The sequence below is a fragment of the Carassius auratus genome, chromosome 28 (genome assembly GCF_003368295.1).
Source record: "Carassius auratus strain Wakin chromosome 28, ASM336829v1, whole genome shotgun sequence".
Classification (NCBI taxonomy): Eukaryota; Metazoa; Chordata; class Actinopteri; order Cypriniformes; family Cyprinidae; genus Carassius; species Carassius auratus.
The window spans coordinates 8,832,417-8,839,975 of NC_039270.1; positions in this window are offsets into that span (position 1 = coordinate 8,832,417).

Below are 7,559 nucleotides of genomic sequence, written 5' to 3' on the forward strand. Positions count from 1 at the left end.
TAGTTTTTGATAGATATGACCATCAACACTCAATTAAAGATCTTGAAAGACAAAGAGGCACCAAGATGGGCATCCTTGCACCAACCTGGATGAGCTGAGGTACACACTAGCATCTACCACAGATTTGTCAGCAGCAAATCTACCCCCAACAGAAGATGGCTTCCAGCAACATGTGCTGAGAGCCGTGTGCCAAACAGCAGTGTGGCGTCACAGCCACCTGGCCAAACCTCTTCTCTGGAACCCAGTTGGTAGAGGATGGAGGCTCAGAGAAGGTGGCTGCATTTAATCTGTGATGTTCCAGAAGGCACCAGCACCTAAAGGATTTAGAGACCTCACCCACCTCTACTGTAAAGATGGAAACTGCACCGATGCCAACAAATGCCAGTGTCTTTCTGTGGGCTTGACCTGCACAGAGTTTTGCTGTTGCCCTTTCCCGCAACATGCAAAGTTTCACATTAAGCATTTTTCCATATAGAATAAACTGTCTACAACTTGTTTATATCAATGTCTTTTTCCATTAACTTACATTAAGTGTTTTATTTATAATGATTTTCTATAGGAGGAAAACGTTTAATGTACAATTTAACGCACTGCGTTCTGAACTCGTCTTCTTGCCTGTATGGAGTTGATCCTTTTAAAATCACTTAATGCATAATGCCCGTTCATATTTGCTGGTCTGTATATACTTTGAGTCAACAACAAGACATATGGACTATGCTAGGCCTACTAAATTGTCTTTATCATCTTAGTCTGTTATTAGGCCACATCTATCGTTATGTTGTATGGGAGGACAAAGTTTGCACATTGTGTTCATAGCCATCTGCTTGCCTTGTAGTACACTGAATAATAACTATATATCGAAATTGATCTTTTAATTGAAGTTAATGTATCTGAATACATTATGCCATATTAAGTGTTTGTTTTTTTCTACAGGAGGAAAACGCTTAACGAAAGACTTTGTGCATTGCGTTCATATTCTGCTGTTCTGTGGCCAAGGTCCGTGGTTGTCTTTTTTTTGCAGGACCCGGTACGTTATAGTACTAAATTAGTTTTAATCGTTTAATCACCACCACAGCGTCTTGTCTCCACTGGCAACATGCAAGATTTGTGTTGATTGCAAGCGAAGTCATAGGTGGCGGAGAGTGCAAGTAGCGATTGCAATTGACATTATAATTTAGTTAATTTTTTCTTGTCTTCGCCACATGGCAACTGTTATAAAATGTTGGGAAATTCAAACAAAAAGTTATCAATAAATAGAACAAAATAAAAAATAAAGACTGCAAGTGATGTCGCTAGCAGAAGCAGTGTCTGAGAGTGCAAGTGCAAGTCTGCAGCCAGACCCTTCTCCGATGATTACCAAAAGCAGTTGATGTTCCAAATGGTTGCTGCTAGAAAATAAACTAAACAGCCTGAGAAGACAGGGCTCATTTCCCCAAAGAATGTTAATTTCTTTAGTTAGATTGCCATTTGTTTTAAGACAGTAATTTAAGTTGTATTGTGTGCACTTCATTTCAATCTTTGTTTCCATATAGTACAAGGTGCCATATGAAATATTTCATTATTAGATGTATCTTATATTTGAATTTCTCAACATTCTTTTCACCACTGATAATGGGCTTTGGACTAAATTATGTCAGTGTTCCATTTTCATTCATTTTGGACACCTCATACATTGAGTGACAGAACACTTCTCTTTGTCATGATATATTTACATATTTGGTATTGCTGGATTTAGCACAACCCCACCTTTCCAACAAGCCATCATACGTGTTTCTATGATAATGGCAAGCAAAGCAAGCACAAAATAAATGAAAACATTCTGCATAGATATTAAATTTGTGCATGTCCGCTTATTTTAGATATGGGTTTACATGTCTCTATTTATTCCATACATCAAGATATTCACATCCAGTCTTTTCTAGTAGTTAAATCAACTTCCTGACTACAAACATGTCAAGTTTCAAAGCTCTCAGAGCTTGTGTGATTGATCTGCATTAGTTTATATGCCTTAACTCCCATACGGACAGGCTATAATTTAATCCTTTATTGATTTTGGGGTGTATAACAATATTTGTTAATTTAACAATCTTAGCAGTAAAATATTTTTAGCCAAGAATCCATTTCATATATGGGAGACCTTAGAGATGAGGAAAAACATTGTTGGGTTTAGTTCTACCTCCGGTAGGGGTATCTCAAAAATTCAGGGGCATTGTCACTAGCCTATTTGGGCCAGCAAGAACCTGCTCGGTGTCAATCCACTTGCTGTGCCATTCCACTTCACAGACTGGATGCGTGTACTGTTCTCCTCAGGTGAGTTCCTCAATTCAGAACCCTGGGTTCCTCCAGCACTGTCGATGTCCAGCACTTGCATGCATGCCCTATCGGTCAGCCCCGTGTGGGGCTAGGTGCCTCCATGTGTTGTGATTCCCCTTTTCCACATGTGTATTTCCACAGTCAGTCTCTTCGTAGCATGTGTCTTTCCCTTGGTAAGCACCTTGCCAGCTCTGTTGTTGAAACTTCCACCCTGCGGGCTGGTACCTCAGAGTTCATGTGTAAGTCCTCCTACGAGCAGGCGGCCTGCTAGCATATGTCCCGCTAGAATATGCTACCCAGTGTATTCTGTGTCAGCTATAAGCCCCCACTCGTCAGGGTGATATCACTCACATGGGTCACTGGAAGACAGCCATGTGCCGTTTTGTAAGGGACTCTGTGGCAGGGGGGGCGTGGTATAGCGAAGTCTGGCTCTGGGGCCCCTTTACCTAGGTCCCGTCCACCCGGCCCTCCTCGTGTACAGGGGGGTACATATCCGGCCTTGGTGGATTCAGGATGTAACCAAACCTCAATCCATCAAAGCCTGATTCAACCGGGGGCATTGGTTACAAGCCGCGTGGTTAAGGTGCGGTGCGTACACGAGGATGTGGTGGAGTATCCGGTTGTCCCAATTAGCATTCAATTCCGGGGACAAAAGCATAGTGTAGAGGTGGCAGTTAGTCCCCACCTCCGGCATCCGATAATTTTGGGAACGAATTGGCCCGCGTTTATGGTGTTATTGGGCTCGTTATGTGCGGATGCCTCTTGGGGAAATAAGGCATGGAAGGAGACAGCAAGGGTACAGGTGGGAGAAACTGAGCCAGGGCCGCTGGGGTCTGCTTCAGGGGAACCGAACGAAATCAGGAGACTAATTCTCTCGGAGCGTGATGACTTTCCTCTGGAGCAGTCTCAGGATGAGATACTAAAACATGCGTTTCAACAGGTCTGCGCCATCGATGGCCAGTCTTTCCAACCTGCCCTCCCACTCTCCTATCCGTCATGTCCGGAATGTCAGTTGGTAAACCCACCGGCTGCCCCAAAAGCGCCTTTGCGCCCTCTTCCCTTAATGCAGGTCCCCTTCGAGAGAATTGGTATGGACCTCATTGGGCCATTAGAGCGATCGGCACAAGGACATCGCTTTTTCATTAGTCATAGTTGATTATGCAACGCGATATCCTGAAGCGGTGGCCCTCCGCAACATTTCCGCTAAAAGTGTTGCGGATGCCCTGTTTCGTCTTATCTCTCGGGTGGGGGTTCCAAAAGAAATCCTCACCGATCAGGGCATGGCGTTTATGTCACACACGTTACGCGAACTGTACGGATTGTTGGGCATTAAATCGATTCGAACTAGCGTCTATCACCCACAAACCGACGGCCTGGTCGAACGATTTAATCGCACACTTAAATCCATGATCCGTAAGTTCGTTCACGAAGACGCCAAAAATTGGGATAGGTGGCTAGAGCCCTTGTTATTCGCTGTGCGAGAGGTCCCGCAAACCTCCACAGGGTTTTCCCCCTTCGAGCTTCTCTATGGACGCCAGCCCCGGGGGGTGCTCGACGTACTGAGAGAAACTTGGGAGGAGGGACCATCTCAGGGCAAAAACGAAATTCAGTATGTGCTGGACTTGAGAACAAAACTCCACACATAGGGGCGGCTATCAATGGAGAATTTGTTACAAGCCCAGGACCGCCAGAGCCAGCTGTATATCAGGGGAACTAGGTTAATCTAATTTGCACCGGGAGAGAAAGTACTTGTATTACTCCCAACGTCGAGCTCCAAATTAATAGCTAAGTGGCAGGGACCATTTGAGGTCGCACGACAGGTCGGGGATCTCGATTATGAGGTAATACGGTCCGATTGGAACAGGTCCCATCAGATCTACCACCTCAATCTCCTAAAAAAATGGAATGAGGTGGAATCAGTGATGTTGGCAATGGTGATTGGCGGAGAGGATGACCTCGGGCCAGAGGCGAATATCAAACCACAATCCCTCGCCCTGGCTCCAGGTGGAGATCACCTCTCGCCGTCCCAACTCACTGATTTAACGAAATTGCAGGCGGAGTTCGCCGACGTCTTCTCGCCCCTACCGGGCCGTACTAACCAGATTCAGCAACATTTCGAGACCGAACCGGGCGTGGTAGTTCGCAGCCGGCCGTATCGTTTACCTGAGCACAAGAAAAAAGTAGTTCAGGCTGAATTAGGCGCTATGCTTGACATGGGGGTAATAGAACAATGTAATAGTAACTGGGCGAGCCCGATAGATTTAGTTCCGAAAACGGACGGCTTAGTCCGATTTTGTGTAGATTACCGCAAGGTGAATGCTGTGTCGAAATTCGACGCATATCCAATGCCACGGGTTGATGAGTTGCTTGATCGGCCAGGCATGGCTCATTTTTATTCGACATTGGACTTAACAAAGGGCTATTGGCAGATCCCCTTGTCTCCATTATCCTGGGTAAAGACAGCCGTTTGGATTACACCAATTTGTTACCCTTCCGTTTGGCTTGTTCGGGGCCCCAGCTACCCTTCAGCGCCTCATGGATAGGATTCTACGGCCCCATGCTGCATTTGCATAGGCTGCCTACCTAGATGATATCATTATATTTAGTAATGATTGGCAGCGGCATATGCAGCATCGAGGGCTGTCCTGAGGTCGCTGAGGGGAGCGGGGCTCACGGCCAACCCAAAGAAGTGTGTGATTGGGCATGTGGAAGTAAGGTATCTGGGCTTCCACTTGGGGTATGGGCAGGTGCGTCCCCAAATTGATAAGACAGCCGCTATTGCGACCTGCCCAAGTCCCAAGACCAAAAAGGAGGTAAGGCAGTTCTTGGGGCTGGCGGGATATTATAGACGGTTTATTCCTAATTATTTGGACCTCACCAGCCCTTTGACTGACCTTACTAAAAAGGAGGTGCCAGATACGGTCCAGTGGACGGAGCCGTGTCAGCAGGCCTTTACTCAGGTCAAGGCTGCTCTGTGTGGCGGGCCGTTGTTACACTCCCCTGATTTTTCTCTCCCTGTTCTTTTGCAGACAGACGCGTTGGGCAGGGGGCTGGGGGCAGTCCTTTCCCAGGAGATAGAGGGGTAGGAACGGCCGGTGCTGTACATTAGCCGGAAGCTCTCGAAAAGAGAGGCTAAGTACAGCACCATCGAGAAAGAGTGCCTTGCCATCAGATGGGCCATCCTCACACTCCGCTATTATCTCCTGGGTCGGGAGTTCACCCTCTGTTCGGACCACGCTCCGCTGCAGTGGCTCCACCGCATGAAGGATACCAATGCGCTGATCACTCGTTGGTATCTAGCTCTTCAGCCTTTTAAGTTCAAGGTGATCCACAGGCCGGGTGTTCAGATGGCGTTGGCCGACTTCCTCTCCAGAAATGGGGGGGGGGGGTGGGGGGCTGCAGGCCGGATGGCTCCTCGGCTTGAGTAGGGCGGTGGAGTTATGTGGCAGGGGGGGCGTGGTTTAGCGAAGTCTGCAGCGGGAGAGAGAATCAGGAGATGAGCGTTAAGTGAGTGGTTTGGGCAAAAATTATCATCACCTGTTTCTTGTTCTAGTAATTGGCGTGGAGAGAGTATAAAACGCCAGGAGAGACGGAAGCAAGCGAGAGAGAGATGGACTGCTGACCCGAGCCGGAAACAGAAACCGGAAAGAGTGAAACGAAAGCAGTATTGAAGTGTCAGAATAAGAGTCACCGTTTGGGTGTTTGCAACCTTTTAGTTCTTTTTGTTTAATAAACCTGTCAGCAGTCCAGCCGACCCTTTTGTCCTCTTCCTTCCATCCCACGAACTTTGCTACAGACTCCATTCATCAGTCTCTTTCTGACGTAACGTAGAATGTGACTGACTGAAAGGGAACGTCTAGGTTACGTATGTAACCCTCGTTCCCTGACGGAGGGAACAGAGATGTTACATGCTACATCGCTGTTCCGATGAACGGCCGGGTCACTGGGCTCGGCTGCTTGGTGAAAACGAGTGTGAGTTGCTCGCGCTGCTCCTTATATACCCGCACAGCGGGGCAGAGCTCACAATGCAAATCCAGCAGACCATTGGCTCGTTTTCTTACCACTCGAAGGTGATTGGGCTCTCGGGTGAGACCCCATTTGTCAGTCCCTTTCTGACATAGCATCTACTAGACGTTTCTCATTATTAAGCCTGGCTACATCAGCATGTGAAATTGAGGGAAAACAGTGGTGTAGCTAACTAAGTGATTGGTAAATTGTAAATTGTGTACAGCCCTTTTTCTTTTGCCACTCTTAGAAAAAACCTTATTAGATGATTGTTGAAATGATGAAAATGATGAAATGTCCCTTCCAATGCTTTCTTTTGCCATGTAAATAAAGTACATAAACTTTTCAGGGTAACACTTTAAAATAATGGTCCGTTGTTAATAAGTAACTACGCAGGAAGTAATAGGTAGTACTACATTAACATTTAACTTAATACTATTAACTAATATAGAAGCAAGATTAACTAAGCAGTAAGTAATAGCTCATTTAGGACATAGGTAGTTCCTTATAAGTTATTTGATAATTACTAAAGAAAAATGTCGTCATTGAGAACTGCTTTTGAACTATGGCCAACTAATGAAGAATAACTAATTAATTACTAATCACAACAGCTACGTTTATAACGTGAACAATTAGCTTCTTTATGGAAACGTGTATATATATAGCCTATCCATATGATATATTTTATGAGCTCCATTAAGTTCAATGTCTCCAACTCCATTAAGTTCAATGTCTCAATAACTTTAACGTTAGTGATATTATGTTGGGTAGGGCTTCTCTTTAGGAAGTGACAATAAATAATGATGTTCTCTTGTCAAAACATATTTGCATCCTTCATGAAAACATTGACTGCATTTATAGTGTTAAGCACAAAACAACATCTTCCAGATTACAATGTCTGGTAGAATATCACTAGTTCCTCACAGAAATATATGGCTGTACAGTATGTGTCAGATCATTTTATTGTAAATTACTTGTGAAATCCATGACTCATTACTCGAGTGTTACCTTGTCAGTCCGCAGGAACTACTAGTGATCTGGCCCATTATTTTAAAGTGAAAATCATGTTAACTCCTGACTAATTACTCAAGTGTTACCTTGTCAGTCCGCAGGAATTACTAGTGATCTGGCCCATTATTTTAAAGTGAAAAACATGTTAACTACTGACTTATTACTCAAGTGTTACCTTGTCAGTCCGCAGGAACTACTAGTGATCTGGCCCATTATTTTAAAGTGAAAAA